Source organism: Struthio camelus, chromosome 1 (genome assembly GCF_040807025.1).
Source record: "Struthio camelus isolate bStrCam1 chromosome 1, bStrCam1.hap1, whole genome shotgun sequence".
NCBI classification, from domain to species: domain Eukaryota; kingdom Metazoa; phylum Chordata; class Aves; order Struthioniformes; family Struthionidae; genus Struthio; species Struthio camelus.
Genome location: NC_090942.1, coordinates 78619708 through 78642547, shown reverse-complemented (window position 1 = coordinate 78642547; position 22840 = coordinate 78619708). Strand labels below are relative to the sequence as shown.

General features: G+C 40.2%; 1 protein-coding gene across 19 annotated transcripts in view; it reads left to right on the top strand.

The window, feature by feature from the left end:
- SHISAL1 (shisa like 1) overlaps positions 1-22840 on the top strand; it is a 349437-nt gene that overhangs the window by 235037 nt on the left and 91560 nt on the right. The window lies entirely within an intron of this gene.

Genomic DNA, 22840 nt, shown 5'->3' with positions numbered 1-22840 from the left:
ACTTAATGAGTCCTAAGCTGCTATTTAAAGCGTTGCAAAAGTGCCTTAGCTGAAGTCTGGTTTTAAGTCTACTTAAGTGAACTGGTGCAGTCTTCTGTAGACACAGTTAAAGCCATTTATAGCTGCCATATAAAGTTCCACCCTTTGAATTAAGCTAAGTCAACATAAGCCAGTTGTAAATCAATTTAACTATGTCCACATGTGGATTTGCTTCATGTTTAATGAAACTGATTTAAAGAAACAATCCTAGTGAAACCACTGCCACTTTCTTTTGCAGGCAAAGCCGATATTATGTTGATTTATTTGGAACTAGAACTCTCCTGGCATATGTATTGAATAGCCAGCATAATTCTACAGCTGCGCTGTTGAATATCAACCTGAATTCTTGGTCATGTTATGGATTTGGCTAATAAATTTTCTTGCATGAAATCGTGTTTCTGCCTTAGTGGGATTTAACCCAGGCATTTGTCTTCTCAAATAGTTTGGGGGTTTTTTGTGAGTAATCTGATTAATTTAATCCAAACAGGATTTCACCCTATGTTTTTGTCCTGCTAGAAGTAACATGGGCTCCTCACACCAGCTGTTATATTCTTAATGCAATAGTCTAGCTTTACAGTTGATTTATGGACATACAAACAAGGAATATTTTAAATTCAATCAGAACAAATGGCCATGAATTGTCTAGCCAGGATGTTCTGGTAGGGTTTCCATAGCATCTAGGAAATTTATGCTTCCATAAATTTATGGCTTCAACTGACAGCAGTCTTTAGGTTGGTCTTGATTAAATAACATTAGTCCTAAGATTGTAGCTCCAACTATTTTTACTTTTGGAAATTGTATAAAGATTAATTCATCTCCATGGCATATGTTTGTCCTTCAGTGAACTGAGTTTTGTTTGCCTGTCCAGAAGTCATAATACATTTTTTATGTATGCAGTTCATTTTGGCAAATACCTTTGAAAAACTGTAAGAAAGAAAAATCTCAGACCTGGGTATCCAATTCCTAATGTCTTCTTTGAAAGTCACAAATTTACATCTATGAGAGCTATAGATAAAAAAAAAACAACTTGCAGGCACCTCTTATTTTGTCTAGGTTGTTTGGTTTTTTTTTTTTCCTCCCGCTATGTCGTTTACTTCTCCCTACAGACTTTACCGGGCTAGTAGCTGGAGACAGTTGCATCTACAGTAACTCTGCTGCTGCTGTTAGGCTCATGGTTGTCACACCTGCTGCATACCAGCCACTCAGAAATTCAGTAGGAGCTTGGGGACACTAAACTGTAGAAAAATTAGTAGTGCTGTGGCCTTTCACACTCCGTTGAAGTGATTTATAAATCTAATAGCAGTCCATGTTGTATATAGTCACTAGTTATTTCTTTATTGTTGTGCAGGACGGTGGTAGAGTTCTTATTTCACAGTGCTCGATCTTAATGAATCTTATCTGTAGAACAGAGCGTATTCTTTTCTGATTTTCCCAAAATAAGTTCATGAGCCTTCTTAGTAGCATACCTGGCATTTTTGTCTGTGATAGTTTTATCTTTGTGTTCTCTGGCTGTAGTTTCCAGTGAGAACTCTTAAGTGGAACTTCAGTAATAACACAGGTCTGGAAAGGAGAAAATCTGTGGCAGGTACAGGGCATGAGCCAGACCCTCAACTTATGCTGGAGATATACTGAGTGCGAGATAAGTCTGTCAGCTGGTGCCCTCTCAGGGCTGTCATTCCCGGTATAATGTGGGCATAACAGTCTCAGTGTAATGGTGACACAAGCATCCCAATGCTTTGAGATTTTAGGAGGAAAATTTGGAAAACTGTCCTGGGATTTGCCATGAGTACTTTCTGAAAACCTGCTTTGATAAAGATAACTTTAGTAAAAATATCCGAAAGAAAATACTGAAGGAATGTGACTAACAGAATAACCAAGGTATGGGGCTACTGACTCAATGTTTCATTACCAGCCATGGAAGTTCCCCATGAAGTTTGCTGTCTTGCATTACTTGAGCTAAGATAGCACCTGACAGCAGTAGCAGTAGCTGGTTAACCTCCACGTAGACCAGTCCCAGAGGACGCTTTGCCAGTGGATATCACAAGATTTTTGCTGGCATCAGTAAATTAAGGAGATTTAGACTGGCATAGGCTCTAGTGATAAACCTTCTTGTTCAGCTACCTCCTTATTTGACCTACTCCTGCCCCACCCTTTCTTACCTGCCTCTGGTCTAGTCTCCACTTTCCCCATCCCTTGTTCCTTGTCCTATGTCTAGATTTGAGATGTACCAGCCCGGTCTCTCAGATCAAAAAGTCCTGCTATCCTGCCTCCCTCTGCCATCCCCTGCAAGGTTTCTAGTGCCAGATTTTCCTCCTCCCACCTGGCAGGCCACAGTCACTGTCTCCTTGTTCCAGGCTACTGCCCTGCTCCTTGTTCCACTTCTTCCTTGAGTCTTATTCCTTCGGGACTCAAGCTTCTAACATTGTTTAACTCACAAACTGCAGGTCCATGAGTCAGTGGTGAGTGGTCTAGAAAATCATTTCATTTTCAGATAAAGTGTATTTTCAATTCAGATGGTGGCCCACAGGGAATTCAGAAGGTTGAGAGGTTTTGCTGGTCAGAAAACTGAGGAACTGCTGTTCTAAAAGACATTTCCATGGTTAGTTTGACAATTCACTTTTTCTTGCTACATATGTGACTTTAAATATGTAGAAAGATTTTTTTCAATCTCAGATTTATAATCCTTTGGGTTGGCAAAATCTCCTATGAATTCCTTCACTGTGCACTTTGGCCTGACTTCATCTCTCATCCAAACCGTCAACTCTGTTTCTGTTCCACAGACTCATCTATTTTTACACCGAGGGCTTTGTGTGTTATCCTCGCTGCTGTGCGGGCCATCAGGCTCTCTCAGTCTTCCCCTTTTTCCCTCACACGGCTTCCAGACTCCTCTGTGTTTCCAAAAACTTCTGTCCCCTGTGACTTTGTTTTCAAGCTCTCAGCTTCTCTTCTTACTTTTCTTCTTCCTTACTCCGGAGCTGTTGTCTTTAGACTCAAGCCTCCTGGCACTAATCCCATTGCTGCCCTGCACATATATCTTCTCCCTGCCTTTTCTTTCCCTTTTTAAACTCTTCTTTCCCTTGCTCCTGTCAGATATGGCTCTGTCCTTGTGTGGGGCCAGGAGGCCTGCTCCTGCAGAAGCCGGCCTGTGCCTGCCTCTCTGCTTGCTCCGGCACCAGCCTTTGCCCTGTTGCGTGTTTTTGCTGCTGTTTGCTGCTCACCGTCACGTTTGGCAGAAGCACAGTACTTCCTGGCAACGGCAGGGCCAAAAGAGACACCCTTGGTTTTAAAATGACAAACAAGGTCGATCGCGCTGCCTTTGGAGAGCGTGTATTCTAACCTACTTGGGGGGACCTCTCTAATTAAATTTTTGCTATAAAACCAGAAAGCAAACGTAGCGCACAACGCCATGTATTTTTGTATGTGTTCCCAAATCCTGTAGGCTTCACAGGATCTCGGCGAGAGCTATGCAATTATGCAATTTTACAACTTGTCAAAGCTGCAGACAATATACAACCAGACAATACGGCATAGACATAACACATTAGAGTGAGCGTTAGAGTTATAAAATAAGAGGAGATGTGCATAATAGAGGAAGGAGTGAATCGAGGGCAGCAGTCTCACTGGCTCTTAAACAACTGGATCTGGCTGCATGCTCCAAGGGGGCTTGAATTTGTCTCCTTGCTCTCAAGAGTGACAAGCTCATCTGTCTTTGGCTGCTCCTTCAAAATGGCCAAATACCCTTGTGCTGTTCTGGGCACAGGCTTATTCCTCTGTTTTCCGTAAACTCATGCACTCAGCGCAGGCATGATCTTTGCAGCCATTAAAAACCAAAGGCATTGTGGTCTGATTTAATACATTTCAGCAAATAACTATAGTAAATGTGATTTTCAGCAGAAGTTTGGCTCCTGGAGGCCATTTTCATTCTTGGGCCTCTCTTTCTTCAGCTGCCTGACTGCTGCACAGTCCCAGGCAGCATTTACCCGTGTCCTATTTTTCTTCATTACAGCACTAGTGGACATTAGGGAAAAAGGCCCTTTGTCCAGTTTAAACTAGTGACTGATCAGGTTGATGTTTATATTTTTGGATGAAGCAGTCTACAAGCCATAAAAAGCCCTCTTATAATTGCAAGGTGCAGTCTGCCACTGGGACCCTTTTTAAGTCTGTGACCTGTTTTCATAATGAACTTGAGGCTAGCAGAGCTCTTCATTAGCAAAGTGCAGAGGATAGAGATGGCGGGGCGCTCTGGGAGCCGTGGCAGTCCGAGAGTCTCTGATCTAGTTTCTTAATTTTAATTATCGACGCACTAGTGAGGGCAACAATTCAGAACACTGTTTAGCCTGAGGAAAGGGAGAAGATCCTTGCCACTTTGCCTACAATAACTTGGATTTCTTTAAATGTGACATGGGGGCGCTAACCAGAATCACACGAGAGACTTGTGCAAATGCTATTAATTTCTGCTTAATAAGTTAGGAGGCTATATACAGAGGGGCAACAGAAGATATAGAGATATTTATGTAGAATATTCATTTTTGTACTTAAATTTTTTCTGTGATAGCTCAGGGAGAAATGATATTTCCTGTTCCCTGTTCACCTCACTGGGGGAACTCAGGGTTTAAATAAGGCTTCTCAAGCTAGTTAAAATTTCTTGGCAGTTTATTACCTCGCTCCTTAATTGCATTCATTTCCCTGTGGAGATTCCTCTGAGAGAGATTCTCCATTACATGGCTGCTGGGAGATTTCCAACAATTCACATTTTTCCCAATTAATTTCAGGCTCAAATATTGATTCATTTTTGGAAGGAACTGATAATAGGACTGAATTTCTGGTTTGGAGCGTTGGATATATGTACCAAGGGGTATTATCACCACATACTATTAATTTATGTCATATTAGATGACTCTGTAACGTCTGCTGTCTACATGAACTCGCCAAGTTATGGCTTCAAAAGCAAATCGAAAAGCATAACATGATGGTGCTGTAATGACTTGGAAGATCATGGAGGTGTCAGAAGCTCTTTAGCTCATGATGTGAGAAGCTGGTGAGGATACAGGGTCTGAACACTGGAACTAAACACAGGCCCAAATCCGAAAGTTTGTGGATGGTAGAAGATAAACCTCCTTTTCTCCGCGTAAGCCTAAAATAGCACATGGAGATCTCTGGATTTCATGCTATGGTATGAATAAGTTGTCAATGGCTGTCAGAGTTTTTCACAACTCCAGCTTGATTTGGATGCAAAACAGAGCCCAAAAGCATTTTCAGGCTCATTGCTAGAACTTTATTCTGTCTTTATCAGCTTTTAACCAGTCCTCTGGCAGCACTGTTAAAAAGGGATATGAGTCTGAAGTTAAAACACAGCATGGTGTCCCTGCTTTAGTCACGGAGCACATTATTAGGGCTTTCCCCACTGTCACTCTCCAAAAATGATTCGTTAAACTCTCCGAGTACCTTTTAAGAAAAACGTTCAAGGAATGGTGTGTGGATCTCTGTGACAAAGTTCTCCAAGGCACAGGTTTTCCCTGCTTTCAAATTCTTCACATACTGCTCTCTAATAGGGCGATGAAAGTTTCTGTGCTGGGCTGCCTTACTTCCTGGCAATTTTTAGCTAAATAATAGCCCCAAAGTACCAGTGTGCTTACACCCGGCTGGTCCTAGTGCTCTGAGAACTGAAGAGATTCTTTCATTTCATCAGAAAGCTTTGGGTGATGTTAATAATCTACCATTTCTTATTATAGAAGATTACTGCTCTACACAAAAAGGCTATTTAAAGTAATCAGGACTTCCATCAGGCCTTAATCAGCTGAAAAATGCCTGCTTTTTCAACTAATTCCTGGAAATAATGCCTTTGTCTGTAAAGGAGAAATTCAGCCTGACCTGAGCACACTTTTTGGAATTCTTATTGCTATTTGTTCTATTTCCTATTTGGAAATAGAACCTACAATGTTAGTTAAATCAAAATCTTTTTTTTTTTTTCCTCAAGGTCTCTTAAGATTTTTCCATAATAATAATTTGACTTTACAACAGGGCATATCTGGTAGTAGATGTGCAACAGGTTGAGGGGATTTGCTTCTTTATTTTCCACAGGCAAGCTGATTTTCCTCCCTAAACTTTTTGAAATATGTATCTGTAGAATCCCGTATGTGCCTAATCCTTGGATCTGTAACCATTCAGGCTGTAACAGATGCACAATCAGAGAAAACAGTTGTAGCAATACAGGAGCCAGCTAGAAAATTAACAAGCCCATGCAGATCAGAAAGAAATCTGCACAAGCATAGGACCCAGATAATAGTGAAAGTATGAATAATCTCCACCTGTCGGAGATACGAACTGCTGGATATCACTTAGCTGTAGGTCTTCAAAACGTAATTCCAGCACCGTTGCAGTTTTGGCTGGTTTACAATGAAAAAGTAGCACTTGGCATCTCAAGCAAGCTAAGCAACCTGTGCATTTGAGGTGGAGGCTGGCACGGGACACACTGAAAAGATGTGACATGCTGGTAAGGGGTTTTGCCAGCACTTAGTATCTTCGTAGATGATTCTGTATTTCTCATACAGCAGGATAGCAAGCACTTTGTAGGGACGTGGAAAGTGGAAACTTTATAGATCTTGTGTTTTTCAACTGATGTCAAAATATTCCTATGAATTATTGTTTCATCTGAATACATTTGCCAACTAGCGCACATGAATATTGGTAGCGGAGGCTAGGGCTTGAACTGGGACATCTGACACTGTGGAAGCTCTATCTCTTCCTCACAAAGGGGACTTTACATGCAAAGATCATTTTCTTTCCTGTATTAAAGGCAGAGAGAAATGAGCGAAGAAAAATAAGCCTATTGCCACAAATTATAAGCTTTTGTACTAAGGAACATACCAACCACTCTAAAGCAATCAGTAACTCTTCCATACTCATTTCATACCCCAGAGTGTTCTGTTCACAGCCTGAGCTCTTTAAGGAGCTCTGGCTAGAAAATAGGAGCAGGGAGACTAAGACGCTGGGTGAGAGGGGATGGGACAAGGAGGAAAGAGACTGGACCTGTGGAAGAGAGGGGACTGGTGAGAGCACAGGGGAACAGCTGAGGGGGACAAAATCCAAGCACAGGTAAGGAAAGAAAGATCCAAAGAAAAGCTCTAGATGGATAGAAATCGCCATGGTCTGAAGCTCGGCATCTTGATTTACCTTCATTTCCTTTCAGCTGTCCCATCAGTGCATCGTTCCGGTTATTTACATCATATATATATCATATTTTGCAAGAGCAGCTGCTTTCAAGCTTTCAGCGCACAGAGCGGCAAGCCACTGGGGACTCTGAGAAACCAGGCAGGGTGGCACAGAGGGAGTTTCTGCAGACACTGCTTTTAAAAAGCGGAGGTAGTGCTTCCCTGCAGGGAAACCATCTCTTTGGTGTACTTCAGTGCTGAGATAACATTGTACTATCTGCAAACAAATTGTCTGTATTGATCTGTCCAGTTAGATGTGTCTGCCAACATGTCATTAACTCCTTGGCACAGGTAAAGGAGACAAAGACACCTCATATAACTGATGATACACAATTTAAATGTGTTCTTCCTATAGGTATTTCATTCCCCTGAGAAGCCCTGTGGAATTAGATGTTCCTTTTACTGCCTTCCTGGACCATTTCACATTCAACCATTTAGTAACACTTGCTATACCTATTCCAGGAGATAATATGTACGTGCTTGGAGCTGAAATGGTAACCAGACCAGGTTAGTCACAGCCACTGGTTAAGTTTTTATGCATAAGTAGATGAGACAACTGTAACAAGTAGAAAGAACTTGGAGTGAAATAAAAAAAAAATTACCACAAATATTTTAACCTTTTTCTAGTTTCTGAAAAGGATGCACTTTCTCAACAACCTTGAACTAAAACTGGGCTGATGATCTCCCCTGCTTAGTATACTTGCTTGAAAAGTCTGATCTCTCTTCTTCCCTGCCTGTTGCCTAAATCTTGAAAAATAATTGTCTTAATACACTGTGTTGCCTGAAAGTGTTTCTTTTTTTGTCACAGGCTAGTTGCATTCTTTCTTTTTCCTTTAAGGGAAATTTGAAAAACGTACCAATCAATTCCTGAGGTTTAGCATTCGCTGGTGTTTTAGAAGCCAGTAACCTATTAAAATTAAAAGTATTTTTATCCAACACGGTAAAAACTTCTTCAAGCAGGAGGGGGACATAATTTCAGAGACTGCTTTTCTCTGTCCTCTCAGGAACTCTTACAACTGCAGAATAACCTCCTTTGAAGTTCCTCCATTTAGATTTGACATAAGATATCTCTGAATGTTTCTCTTCGGCTGACTAAAAAGGTCTTGTTCTTGGTCCATCACCACTATTATCCCTTGACTTTACTCTTCCCTGGTTATAGTGTTTACAAGGCCTTTAACTCCTTTTGTGTTTTAACTACTTCTTCCAGCGGGGGGGTAAGAGAGGAAAAGGAGGTACAGTTCTTCCTATCTTTCAGTCACTTGTGAGCTTGCAACAAATAGTTACTTACCTTTCAGAGGCTTTGAAGGAGGGAAGGATTGCCAAGGGTTCCTCCTCGTGCTGAGCGGAAAGGAATATGGTACAGAAAACACCACGAAATCGAAAGAAACAGAGGAAAGTCTTATTACAATATGTAGCTGAGCAGTGGAATTCCTTGCCCCAGGAAACTGTAAGTTCCAAAAGCTTGCATAGTTTCAAGAGGACATTTGACAGCTAACTGAGAAAGAGAAAGGTAACTGAAGGTTGTTAACTACAAAGATATCATCACTTCTGGTTCAGGACACCCCTGAGCCACAGACTGTTAGAAAATAGAAGAATATTGCTGGAAAACGTCACATTGTTTGCTCCAGTACTTACAGTCCTCCAGAGACAGCTATTTCTGGCCACTGTTGGACATAGGAGACCAGCAGAGGTGGACCTGTGGTCTGACCCAGTACAGGGGTTCTTATGCTCTTGAGCAGGTAACCTTCTTGACCGGAGTGGTGGTCATATTTATTTTTGTCTTGGGTTCTTCTCCAGGATGGAAGGTGAGAGGCCAGAATGGGACATAAAAGATGAGGGATAGAAGTTCTTCTGCAAGGTTTTTTTTTCTTAGCAAAATGTCAAATACCAAAAGTGCTTGGGTTCTTTAAACTCAGCAAGTTTTCCCATTTCATCTTGCCTTTTTTCTCCTATCTAATCTGAACTACCTAGAGAGTCCTGAATTCTTTTCCCCCAACTTCAAGTACCCAGCTAAAGAATCTATATTTGGATTAAGGCCACCATAGTGTCCCTCTGCAGTCAATGAAGAATGGTAGGCACCTCCAGTGGCTGATTCATATCATAGGTGGGCTGAATCTCCCTCAGGAAGCATGAATTAACTGCGTAGGAAGCCTACCATGACCTTGTTTCTAATTTAAGCACATCAGCTAAGTGTCTTAACTTATCCAGGCTTCAAGTTAGTTAGGAACAGAACTTATCATCCTCGTACCTAGATTTTAGAGATTTTTTATATACTTGTGAAGTAAAGAGACGTTGACTCTTTCAAACTTTTAACCACAGAAACCATATTGCAACTGTTAGGACATGAATATAAAATCAAGATAGCATTTCACGACTGTTGTGACATAAATATGAAATCAAAATACACAATAAACAAAAATAAGAACAACTGCTTGGAATCCTTCATTTCCGGATAGTTTTCATGTGCAGACAAAGAACATTATCAGGACAAAACAGAACAAGCTTAATAAACAGGATACTTAATAAGCAGTGCATTTAATACCACATGAAATCATCATTTTTTAGGTATACAGTCAACAACACAGGTTCTGCTGTAGTATGTGGCTAATCATTCTTCATTTTCTAAGTAGAAAAGAGCCATGAGGATTTTATTTGCCATACTATTGTTGTATCTGTTTCTATTGGAATTCCTTTCTAATTTTGTAATCGAGCTAATTTTGTACACAATAAAATGTTGTCATGTTAGCTTAATTTTGCATTTTCCTAGGAAAGAAGAAGCAGATGCATAAATGAGTTTTCCATAAGCAATTTAACGAAATTTTGGGCAGTGCATTTCTTAAAATGAACACTTACCAGTTTTTCTTTGTAATACAGACAGAGACACACAGTTACCATAGCTGCCCTTTTAGAAACATATAATAATTTACAGTATTGCTTCAACTGTAAGCAGCAAACTCCAGAAACCATTATTATGAATTTTACTTCTTTTTTCTGCAAGAGTGTCACTAGATGAGCAAGAGCAGTTTTGAGTACTCAGTTTTTGGTAATATCCACACAAACCCCGTATTTGGTAATAATATCCACTTGGTATGAGGTTTAAATGCTGTTTTTCAAGATTTTACCAATTGAATTTTCGTTGTGTGAGAGATGATTCACAAAATACTTTGTGCATTGTTTTCATACGTTGTTTATCTAAAAGTAATTTTTTTTCAGTGAGGCTTTTAAACTTCTTTTGTCTGGCATGCTCAAGTATTCTCATTTTGCAGATGAGAAGACTCCTATTTGAGTACCCTCAGATTTAAACAGAGGCTCATCTCTGCTTCTTACTTGATCCTGGCTATTTCTCTTGAGATTGCCACAAAGCACGAGTTGGCACTTGTCTTCATATAAATGTTAGTGGTCGTGCTACAGCATTTATCTGGAAGACCATATGAGGGTCCAGTCCAGGCCCCCTCCATGGTAAACTTTTCAATGTGCAGTAGAGACTTTTTGTCCCAGGAATAACCTCAGTCATGAAATGGGGCACAGTCTCAGTTTACAACTGCACCCCACCGCAAGACCAGTAGGTCCCAATTTTGATTGTTCACTGCATAAGCTGATATAGATCAATCAGGTATCAAAGAGATACCTGCCCTAATACCAAGCAAGCTGTGTCTGTTCTAAGAAGCGATAGTTTCATCAGCCTGATGCTTCTCTTGGGCTCTTTACCAGCTTACGTGGTGATAGCTGAGGCACGTCTACATGGTGTTGTGTGGTATGACTCCAGTGGGAGTTTAGAAACGTTTGGCCAATTGTCAGTACGGCCAAGATATGGACAAACCATCAGGCTAGTAGTGTGACATCCTGATAAATAACCAGAAGTGACTAGTACCTTGATGTCGTACAAAAGACAAAAGTTCTGTCATTTTCCAGCTTTTCCACCTTTCTCAACAGCTCGGTGTTCTCCAGAGGTCTTCCACCCCAGCACCAACTCGGCCTGAGAGCGGCTCAGCCACGGTGCTGGAATAATACCACTTCCTCTGAGCATGACTTGGAATTGCGTGTGAACACCAAGAGACAAACAAGTTCTTACATAGCTCCCAAAAAGAAGACTCACCTGCAAAGATGAATCATAGGCCATAAAAATAAGGCTGCAAAAGACCTCAGGATGTCATTTAGTCTGTCACTCTCCCATGAAAGAGTCAACTGTATCCGCATCATTCAAAACAAATGGTAGTACAAACTTATAAAAAACTTCCAGGGATGGTTTCAAGCATACAACCTGCCTTGAAAGCCTTATCTACATTAAGGAAACTTTCTTTAGAAAACTCTTACCATTGCTAACAGATTTAAACCCAGTGATTATTGCAGTGCAGTGAATGAAGCACTGATGAGCTGCTGGCTCTTCTAGCATCTTCCTTAAAGCACTTTTCCTATAAAGGCAGACCAACGTTCATTCATATCAGTGGGCTGAGGGTTTTGTTGTAACTTTTATGTTTTAGAATGATCAAAATCGGGGATTTCAACAGAAGCTGAATAGGATATTGAAAACTATAACCCCTTCAATAGCCCTGTCTCTCTCTCCTGAGAACAACCAGCTGTCCTTCTGTCACTCCCTGGCTATTCTAAAGTGCCCATCTCACCCACTTTCTTCTCCTCTTTAGAAACCTAAGTGCGTGCTCTGTTGCAATCAGAGAAACTTCCCATGGGAAGGCAATCAGTCTTTGCTAGAGTAATGGGACGTGAAAGCTTCTTCCTGTCCATTTGCTTAAGATGCTACTGGCCTTTTAATACCCTGTGAGTAAGAAACTTTCCAGAGTATTTAAAGAAGCAGTAAACAAAGTTGATCTGTGCTGTCAAATATTAATGATCTTCAAAGGGACTAGTCTCCTGCTTCTCCCAGGAAAAAGTCCTGGTTCTTGCTCTCCTGAAATGTATCTCCTGCAGCAGACCTTGTTTTGCCACTTAGGTACAGTTGCTGGTCTGGTCTTCAGACTAGATTCTGCCCCCAGACCTCAAATTGGTTGCCACTCCAGTAATGCAAGGACAAATGCGTAAGAGTGAGATGGCAACCTAGCATAACAGTATCTCCTTTCTTGAAATAGCTTTTCAGCCTGAGGAAAACTCTCTGTGTGACTCTATATGCGATCTGGCTTTACTCAAATCATTAACTGGTGATTGATAACAAATAAAACAAAGATGGTAAAAGTTAGTTTGCTTAAGAAAGAGCTAAACAAATTCTAATATTTATTTATTTATATACAATCCAGGCTCTCAGCAACAATCACAGATTTTCATCTTTTTGGGGTCCTTGGATTCAGAATCCAAAGAGCATTATCTTTCTAGATTATTTTTTGTTAAATAAAATGAATAGTAAGAATTTAGCTAAATCTTCTTTCCTTCATTTGGAGTCTTTATTTTTTGCTCCTGTTTTTTCTTGTTTCGTAAATAGCTGGATTACATTTAGCAAATAAACATTCATAAAGACAATTATATCTGTTTTATTTCCAGGCCAGTTAGAGGAAAAACAGCCATCCTTTCCCCCTTTCATATTTCCTGGTAATTTCTTTTTTTTTTTAATCGTCTTTTTTCCCCTGTGTGTCCTTCTTACTGGAAATTTGATTGCAGCTAAATACTTGACATCTCCCACAGAACATAATATTCCTAATAGGAGAAAAGAGAAACTTTCTGTTATGATAAATGTCTTCCAAAGCTCTTTCTTTTTTATGAGCATAGGAACACAGAATCTTTCATCAGCATATTGAAACTCGAATCCTCATATGCCTCTAAGCCTGTCATTATTTATAAAAATATTGAGGCCTTACGATGTCACGGCTGTACGTTCCTATTTTCATTTGCAGTTATAATCACTTCAGGTACTGGAGGTACCCGCAGTGCTTAGACTATGAGCTCTTTGAGGAAGAGTGCTATTTTATTTGGTCCATGATTGTGCTGTGCCTACCACAGTATGATCTGGATCTATGGGTTAGACTCAGAGACAATGTACTAATACACATAACAACTAATGGTGAGGAAACCACTCAGTTCATCTGCGACTGAACGCTCTCGCCCTGTTCTGCAAGCGGTTAGTGTCACGCTCATGGGGACAGGGGTGATCCTTGGCCACATTTGGAGCTCGGCAAACAATGAAATAATAAGCGTGGCTTGTCTTTTCTTTCCAGCAATGATTGCCTTGTAGTAACACACCACAGTGGGCCTCAAGAGAGGTTGGTTCAGTTTCTAGTCTCTCCTACAGATTTCCTGCAAAACTTGTGAAAAATCATTCGCCCTGTCTATGCCTCAGCACCAGACTCCTAAAAAGCAGATTATGGTGCTGTCTCCTTTCCTCTGCGCCGATCTTTTTAAGCACTTGTATTATGATTGCTTCTAAGGAAGGAGATGAACTGTGTGCCGCCACAGTCTAACCCAGTGGGAGTTCAGTACTGGTGGGGCTGTGCCCCTTGGGCTAACCCAATGGGAGTCCTACGTTGGTGGGCAATGTTGATGGGACTCTGCTTAGTACAAATTACGAAAGTCAGTGACCATCAAATGACATAATTCAGGGTTAGATATGCACTCAGTGTTTTACAAATAGATCAAAATGAGGCATATTTCTTTCCAATGAATGATCTTAGAAAACTATGACCTATAGTCTCTAGAATAGAGTGACTCCAGACTCATAGATTTTACTAATGATCTGTTTACCAAAAATGCATGTGTTCAGTAGTCACAATTCTTCACTAATTTGGCCGGTAGCTTAAAAATGGAAAAAAAATATTGGAAGGATAAAAATGTTGCAGTTCAATGTTTTCAAACAATATGTTTCAATTTTTGCTTTCAAAATTATTTTAAAGTTGCGAACATTCAATTAAAAAAAAGGATTAAAGGATGAAAGATAACACTTCAGTTCTGGTCAGCCAAAATATTTAGTAATTCTGAATAATTTCTTTCACAGTCTGTGTAAGTAAAAAAAAATTTTTTTTTTAGTTCAGCCCAGTGAAAATTTAAGGTAGCAGACATTCAGCTGGTCTGACTTAAAGCAGGAAACTAGCAGTGAAGTTGGCATATGTTGTTGGTTGGACTATCTAGCTGGGTGGATATTCCTGGATTTTCTTTTAAGCTAAACTATTAAGAAATTGGTTCCACAGATTTCCAGAGCTTTATTGCCATGAATATAAGAGCAATTGCATGGTTATTTCTTGGATATACAGCTCAGTTTTCATTGTGATTCCAATTTAAGCTACTCCAGGAGCAAAAAGAATGAGGTCAGGAACTAGATTTGCCTGTAGATGAAATATGTGGGGGGTGAGTTACTCCTAGAGGTGAACCATCATGCTCACTGGACCACAAGTATGACTTACCAAAGTAACGCTTTTGTATAGCCCATAGATCTCCCTGTTAACTCTACATTAGTAATTGTGTCTTTCCAAATGAAAATAGTATCTCAGTTGATGCCTCTCTAAAATAGCTTTATGTATCTGTCTGCTATGAAAAGGTAAGAAATTCACCTCAAAAATACATTTGTTAATAAACAATAGAAGCTTCCTTTGGTCTGGTAGCATTGGAAGTGTAGCCAGGAGGCTACACTTGTCTTGAGGGGCAAATAGGGACATCATTTGAGGGAGACAGAAGGAAAAAAGCCTGTTAATAGCACAATATAATATATTACAGCAACCCCAAAATTAGAAGATCTATCATTATTTAGACTGAAAGTAACACTTAAAATACGGATTTCAATTTATGAATGCAGTGAGACGGTATGAGATGGGGGCATCCTGCTGGTAAAATAACATTTGTCAGGAAATTGAAGACACTTGGAATTTTCTTTGGCTTCATGATCCATGCAGTGCCATGCCATATCGCTTAAAAATGGCTAGTTAATTATGAGTTGCCATGTGGTATGTGCTGCATGCTTTGACTTTGTTGAAAGAAGCATACACGGTTCACTTTTATCTCTGGCTCTTCTCTTTCTGCATCACTTTCACCAGTTTCAAAGAACATTTAACCTAACTTAGTATTTAGTATTCTGCTGTTTTACAGTGCAGCAAATTGTTATTTAATTAATTGGGCAGCCTATCATACAAGCAGTGTAAAATGTTGTGCTCTTTAAAAGCCAGCACGCATGAGGCCGGTTGACAGCAACATGAATGTTACTTGTAGAACATGCATCCCTGGTGCTTGCAGTCTCTGCAGCCAGTGTGCTATAGCTGTGAATGGGTGGGAACGCCCTGTTCACCACTGCAAAGCAATTGTGACCAGATATCGGAGGGCCAGCATTTCAACTGAGGCCGACGGGAACAGCTGGAGTCCAAAATTTCTGAAAATCAGACTCTGCAAGCTCTATATCCTGCAGCCAGTGTCAATCCTTCTCATGGATTTCAGTGGAAGGAGCACAATCTTTGAATCTGAAATAATAGTAATTTCTCAAAGACGCTAGATGAGAGCAATGGATCTTTGGTGATCTGGATCACCTGAAGACATGGAGCTAGGCACCTTAGGAAAAAAAGTCTGGATTCTCCACGTGCTTGCCTCTTAGGTGATTACTTACAGTTGTATAGATCAACCATAAAGCACTTCTAATTTGTTAGCGTTCTACCAGCTTATTTAAGAAAAAGATATGGAGCCTCTTGTTTACCAGAGGAGTAGAGGGACAATACAGAGATGGAGAGAAATCAAGAGGTTGTCTTCTAATCTCATTTATGCTGGTGTATGTCATGAGTAACTTCACAGAAACCAGTGAGATAAATTGACAGTAACAAAGGATGAAGGAAGCAGAGAAGGCTAGCTAGTTGCTTCAGGATCTTTGCATGCCCTTCGTTTCATGGTGTACTTTTGTATGAAATTGGCCTGTGGCTTCAGATGGTGTCACAGCCCAGCCATGTCACAGGCAGTGCCACCATCATTGCTAATCTCAGCAAAGTGACAAAGGTCCCGAGTTCCTACCAGCTCTATGCATCTACAGCTGACTTCCGTGAAAGAAAACCCTATTGATAGACACAAATTGTTACACTACTGCTCTATTACCTTAAGAATTATTTCTGCCACCAACCTCTAAAAAGCATATTCTGGCTTCCAAAATAAATAGTAACCCCCAAGCATCAAATATAAGTTATTTTCAAACGGTAGTCATAATGCTGAGCAGAAAGCTAAGACCATTAGTCTGATTTCTATAGCACAATGTTCCACTTTGATCAGGGACCGTATTTTCCTCTGTCTCTGTCTGTTCTTTTTTTTTTTTTTTTTTTTTTTTTTTGCACCTGCACAGCCACACAGACTTCTGCAACTTCAGCCCAGGGCAGTGAAAATCAAAATGTGACCTTTATTCCTTTCCAGGAAAAGATAACAGTGTCCCTGATAGTGGGAATATACTTCACCTTCTCCCTGGGAGGAACTTGCGAAGAAGTCTTTCTCCCAGGGGGAACTAACAGTTTTGCCTTTGTCAGTGGCCTATGTGAGTTTGGTCTGCTATGTGTTAGGTTTTTTTAATTCCTCTCGTACTGTTTCCATTAGGCTAGTTAGCATACTGGAGGAAATGCATTGCATTCTGGGGTTCAGGGATTTAGATGACACCATCATGGTGCTCATGGCTGACATGTTTCATATTTATGGTTCAGGCACTTTCTTGGTCGTTTTGGTGTATAATGGACCACAGTGAGCTTGCTGCTAATTTTGAGCTCAGTAAGCTGGGAGAGGAGGGAAGCAGCCAGGAAAATAGGAGAGGATGTAATTTCATTATAGGACCTTCTTCTTGAATTCATTTAATCATTTAAATTGCATAGGTGTCAGATAAGGTGGTACTGAAGGTCTAGTCAATGAGAATTTTCTCTGTGCACAATATTTAGAAGGTTCTTTCAAAAGCTGTGATTAAACAGTTTCCTGAGAAAGTACATTAAATGTACTGTTCCTTCCTTCTTCCTTGCTTACAGACTTCAGAGCTAGTTAAAAGCTGCCTGCTAGATGACAGCTAGAATAAACCTTCAGAGTAACTGAAAACAATAGGAAGATATAGATGCATATATACATACAATTCCGAAGGAAATGACTATTTTTAATAAATATTTCTTACATTATTTGCAATTCAAATGTTATATTGGTGAGTGTTAGAAAGTCCTAAAATGCAAATACCTGGAAAGTAACTATTTTTGTTGCAAGCGGAAAGAAATGTACAAGGTAATCAAACAGCATATACAATGAAGAGTAAATAATTAGATTTCTGAAACTCTTCCTGTTTTTAGTGACTCCCATGTGACACTTGCAACATGCAAGCAAGGCAACTTGTTTATTTTATAAACAGCAGGCCAGAATCCTCCTCCTGCCCCTCATGCTACCCTACTGTCATAGGTGATGGCAAGCTGGTTTAGCAGCTGCCTTCCCAGCTAGCTTGCAAAGGGACATCAGCTCCTTTCAGCTGCATCCAGTGCAGGGGGTGAGTTGGAAGAAAGAAAGTTGGTCACAGCCAGACTGTAACATATTACTCTGTCCTCAGCAAGTAGCAACGTCAGGCACAGCCAGTGGCATGTGAAGGACAGTCATCTCTGGGCTGCTTTGAGCTGTCACAGGGGTTTGAAATAAAATATATATGAAGAAAGTGGAGGTCTAGCCCACCTGACGTGGTAAGACGTAATTCTTTTCCGTTACAAATTATAACGGACTCTCACTTTTTAATAATAATACCTGACTACATGTCAGAGAGGTTATAAATATTGTCAGAAAGCAGAACATTATACCTCAGTAGTGATACATAGGCAAATTGATCATACACTGAACTGATTGCTTGGGAGCCAGTTTACCTAATGGCTAGCATTTCTCACTATTTTTCAGCCTTTTTACATTTTCAAATTATTTTTGACTCTGTAATATCAAGGAAAGTAGGCAGTGACTCATGTAATCTGAGTCCTCTCCCTGCCTCTCCCATCATTTCCCTGGGTGATCCCGAACAAGTTACTTCATTAATTTTAATTGGATGCTGTCATGAGACAAGGCTTATAGGACCGGTCTGCAGGTCTGCAGGCATTCAATCCTTGTTCAGGCAAACTCCTGTTCATTCTAATGGTAGTTTTCTCTGTGCCAAGGCTGCAAGATTTGCCTCAACTGCATGTGCTTAAAAGGCTGTCACAGTTGGATATTGTTTCTGATCCTCTGGCGATTTATCAGAATCTGCTATTATTGCTTATCGTCTTGTCTGCCGCTTGAACATATTCAGAAAGACCATTCCTCAGTCCTCACTGGCTGATTCCAATCACAACAGGCACTGTCAGGTGAATATACATTTCTTCTAGCAGCTCATCCTAATCCATTCAGACTCTGGGCAAATCTTGGCAAAACAGGAAAAAGCACAAAATAATGTGCAAATTTCTTCATACTGTTGTGCAGCAAAAGTGAACAGATAGACACTGTTTCGCAGAAAAGCTTACGTTCTTGTTCCCATCTCTAACCAGGCTGTGAGCAGCCCAAAAGAGACTCAGGAGAAGGCCAGGCTGGCTTCAGTTGCAGGAGGAATCCAGCCAAATACGATTCTTCACCAGGGAAGACCAGAATCAGTATAAATAGTTCTTACAAATTTCTTAAGAGTATTGCAAACAAATAGAATGTGGAAATTTTATTACACTAGAATGTGAGAGTGTCTGATTTCCATAGCTTTGTAGGGAGAATATTGCTGTTATAATTAAAGCAGTAACAGCCACTGATTAAACAAAATCCTTTTAAATGCATAGAAGAGTACTATAAAAATATGTAAAGAGTCAGAAAAAAAAAAAGTGGAACTCTGTAAGATAAAGATGAAAAATAAAAAACAGCATTATGTTCTACTCAAATTCTCTGCAGTTCCTCTCATTTCCGGTTCTGGTCTTTACTAGACTGGGACAAACACTTGACATGTGGGAGGGATGAGGGGGATGTATTTGTGAACATTTGCCTTGAAAGCTGAGAAATTGCTCTGAAAATATTTGCGACTTCTTTTTATTTGCTTATTTGTACATTTTTCTTTGCAAGTGTTTTTGCCTCAAGAGTGTGTCAGGAATTTCAATGTGTGTGACCGGTTGTGTTGGTAGCATTCCCTGGCTATCTTGAAAAAGCTTTAGTATGAGAGTCAACACAACAGGATTCAGAAACCCTGACGTGTGAATGCCATTGTGCCTTTGGCTAACAACCAACCACGGTCATGGCCACCCTGATTAGCATTTAAGAAATCCAGTCCTCTAATTCTGCCCACACGTTGTACAGGAGCCCTTAGACCCCTGTAGTAAGCTGCTATCTGTTGCAGCCCTTATGCTTCCCTGAGCATTTTCTCTTGGGTCACTTCTCTTCCTCACTCTTGGATTCTCCCTCTGTTTCTACATTTCCTCCCTTTTCTTTTGCAGCTCCTGATCTGCTTCTCTTTTGAGGCTCTGCCAGTCGTTACCTTTCCAGCCTCTGTTGTCCGCTAGCCCCGAAGCCTGACTTACCTCCCATTTCCCCCTTTCCCTGAACTCCTCTGTCCATTTCTTGCCACACCACATACTGCCCCGATGCCCAGGTTGCTCTCCCTGTGCCATGACACAATGCAATGGACATTACTCAGTGAGCTAGGCAACCTGAGCATGACTGAATACTGACTGACTTGTTTTCTGGCAAAATGTAGAGTTTCTTCTGTGAGAAGGAAGAGAAACATTTTAGCTAAGATAAATCAAAGCAGCATGCAAAACAGTCCTCTCTTTCTAGAACAAATAAGGAAAAATGAGTTTAGCATTATGACATCTAATAGCTCGTAATTACTACTTATAGACGTTGATATCATCTAACATATTTCATCCTGAAAAAATCCTATCCATCAGTGCTCACAGAACAACATGGATACAGAGCTATCACTGAGCAAAGGACAGTAAAACCGCAACATCTATTAGGTCTGTGGTGAACAGAAAAGGACTTTAGTTTTTAGAAGATTCACTCACTCATAATCCCCTTCTGTAGGAAGGCACACAGAGGAGTATTTATCTAGCTCAGGCAGAAGTGGCCAAGCTTCAACCTATGCTTCCAGAAACAGCAAAGATTTTAAACATATTCAGATAGGTCACCTCTACTTGCTTTCTCACTGAGTTTTATTCTCAGCACGTCAGTGAAAATGTTTTTTTCTGTTTTCTGTCAGTGAGGTGTAGTGTCTTACTGTAGGTCTCCCACAAAAAAAATAACTTTTTTCCTCACCCAAGAATGAGAAGTCACGGGCCTGAAATACAAGGTAACTGATTTTTGTTTCTTTTCACTAACAAAAAGATTTCTGGTAAAAATAAGCACGAAAGGAGGCAGCAGCATGAAGCAAGCGAATTTGTATTGAAGTTGCACTTCAAAGTGAAGATAATACTTTCTAGTACATCTGTGACCCAGATCCTCAAGGATATGTAGATGCTTCACTCTGATACCTAAATAATTTTAAGGATGTGGGCCCAGATGACTTAGAAGGACAGCTAAAAAGGCTGTCCTGCAAATTGCTTGTGGTAGATTTGTTCATTTTTGCACAGGTTTTTGAGCACTGAAAATACTGAATAGAGTATGAATACGTGCTTAGCAGAAAAATGAAAACATGCTATGAGCTCCTGAGAGTTTCTAGGAAATACCTGGACTCTAGTGAAAGTACTGGTGCAATTTGGTTCATTTGCTCTTCACACATATTTCTATGAATGGCTGCAGTAAGTTAACTATAGAAGGGATGATTCAGCAGTACCAGGAGGGAGAACAGTTCCTTCACAGCTGAAGTAGTCATCCCAGTTTCTCTTTTGGGCAGGAGAAGAATTTTACCATGGGGTTAAAGCAGTCTCTGTATCTTTTTCCAGTTCGTTAGTAAGATGTCCTAAGCAGGAGGATGGAATGCTGTTCTGGATTTAATCACTTATTTGTGCACAGGGAATTTATATTATGAATCAGTCCCATTAATAGTAAAGACAGATATTTGTTGTATGCTAATCCTAGCCCAAGAATGGCAATCTAAAACCTCTGAATATGGAATATTGTGCAAGAGAAACCTATTTACGTGATGGTTTTATTATTTATTTTCTCTGTGTATCTGCTCTGCACTGATAGATGCCATGGAGATTAAGTATAAGGGAAAACATAAGCAATTCTGCAAAATAGTCTTCAGTCTTTGGGTTTAACTCACATTAAAAACCCCTTGACCCAGCTTTTTGCAGTTTATTGCCATATAATAGAAAAACCCCTTAGCTGGCATAGCTCTGCGCTATACTGTATGTTTCTCATTCAAATACGTATTTTTTCCCCCTGAATACCAACTTCAAGGAATATTTCCAGTGAAATCCTAAGAAATAAAAAATGTAAATCTTTATTGTAGTAGAAAGAGTAAGGAGATTGAACATCTTGGCCTTTTCTGTTGAGCAGAATGTTTTGACACTTTGGATGTTTTAGGTTCTCTCTGTAATAACAGGGATTAATATGATGTGCCTACAAAGAGAGTATGTGAATGAATTACACAGGAGATTAGGGGAAGATCTCATTTTGCGCACCCATCAAAATAAAACCTTTTCCGACTCAAAGAAAAGCAGGCCCCCTTTCCTCCCTCATTGGACAAGATCCCTAAATGTAGTAGAGCATGACTGAAAGAAACAGGCAAACCCAAAGCTAAGCTGTATAACCCAACAGAATTCTAAATAATCTCTATCCTGCAAAAGTCATTTATGCCAGCTAAGAAATATGAACATGCTGCAGCCCCATCTGTCCGTAGTCCCTCCTGCTTGTACCGTATATTTCCAACACCCTCCAAACCCCATAAAGTGAGCAGGCAGTCAGGGGGGTTAGCTGGACAGGAGCTCCTGCTACCTCCTAGTAAGCAAAATACAACAAGGCAAATTCTTTCTCACTTGGAGAATCTTACAAACAGTATGTCCCCCAGCACATCTGGGAGACCAGATATTTTTGTGTTTATGTTATGGATAGCTAAGCTAAAATGTAGTCTGTGTGCCAAGGGTACCCAGAGAAGCAGAGACAAGGCCTGGAAAAGAACAATTCTCGAGCTCGTGCTGTAACCACAGGAAAACCCACCCTATTTGCTTTGGTTTAGTATTTCCTAGTAAAATATACTCATCATACATTTATGCAGCTCTTTCTTTGTCAAGGATCTCAGACTCCTTTAAAAATTTTAAAGGATATAGTTCAGCAATAACAATTCCAATGCTTAAGTGTAGCCATATTTGGAATGAAATGTAGCCACTGTTTAACAGTAGAACTCTGTATAATAATTTCTGACAGGAAGCAAACAGTGACAATACTAAGCTTCTGGAAAAACTATTAGTTGATATGCATTGTCCAGTCGTTTAAACTGTAAATTGTGTGGGATATATAACTTGTCCCAACTTTCTTTTCTCTTCACACTTCCCCCAGTTTCTTTTTTTGCACAACTCTGCTTACATTGTAATTGCCGTACGCATTTTCTTTTCTTATTAAGGATTTCACATCTCAGTCCAAATACTGTATCTTTCTGCATCTCTTTTTTTTTTTTTTTTTTTTCAGAACCGGAGCGTTTGGCTGGCTCCTGTGGCCACAAAGACCTACTTGGATTTTATAGAGCCAAACTCTTTTTCCTTCTTCCCAGTTCCTCCCTCTTCTCTCCATTAACACAGGCAAAGTTA